This window comes from Mastomys coucha, unplaced genomic scaffold (genome assembly GCF_008632895.1).
Source record: "Mastomys coucha isolate ucsf_1 unplaced genomic scaffold, UCSF_Mcou_1 pScaffold4, whole genome shotgun sequence".
NCBI lineage: Eukaryota > Metazoa > Chordata > Mammalia > Rodentia > Muridae > Mastomys > Mastomys coucha.
Window position 1 is genome coordinate 24,473,345 of NW_022196910.1, and position 970 is coordinate 24,474,314.

Genomic DNA, 970 nt, shown 5'->3' on the forward strand with positions numbered 1-970 from the left:
AAATCCGTTCACACCGACCTTCACCATTTTGTCTACGGGACGAAGCTGGCACTGCACAAAAAGATGCGACTGTCTCTGGAACAGGGAGGAGCCGAGAGCCATGACCACTTTTCTTAAAGACATAAATACAGCCTGCTAAGTCTGCATATGATTTTAGGCCTGGCCACTTGAAACTAGCTGAGAGGTTTGTTATTGGAGAAGTCTGTTTCGCCCACTCTCAACATTCCTTAGTTGCTTGCCATTCTTTGTCTGATGCTGAGGCCTCATGTTAGCCTGTCTACTGGCACTGTTCTTGTGCAGGTCATGTTTAAGCAGTCATGTTGGTGAGACTCCATGGATATAGCTTCTCATTTCTAGGAGACACAATCTTGCAGGAGACTTCCTAGTCCTTCGGTTATTACAATCTTCCTGTCCCTCTTTTGTGCTGATCCCCAGGCCTCGGGTACAGGAGTTTTGGATGCATCAGCTGAGACTCACCATCACAAGAACAATTGTTCTCTGTATTCTTTTTTTTTTTTTAACCAGTTGCAGTCTTATGTAATGGTTTCTTCTATTGCAAAGAGAAGTTTCTTTAATGGTAGGTGAGAACTATACTTATCAGTGAAATAAGGACAAATATTTAGAATATATTTGGGAATATACTGTTTTCTTTTTTCTTTCTTTTTTTTATTGGGTATTTTCTTTATTTACATTTCATATGTTATCCCCTTTCCTGTTTTCCCTTCTTCCTGGAAACACCCTATCACATCATCCCTCCCCCTGCTTCTATGAGGGTGTTTCTCCACCCATCCACCCACTCCCACCTCCCTGCCCTCAATTCCCTTACTCTGGGGCATCTATCAAGCCTTCATAGGACCAAGGACTTCTCTCATTGATGCATGACAAGGCCATCCTCTGCTACATATGTAGCTGGAGCCCTCCTTTGTTGATGGGTTAGTCCCTGGGAGTTCTTGGGGGCCTGGTTGGTTGA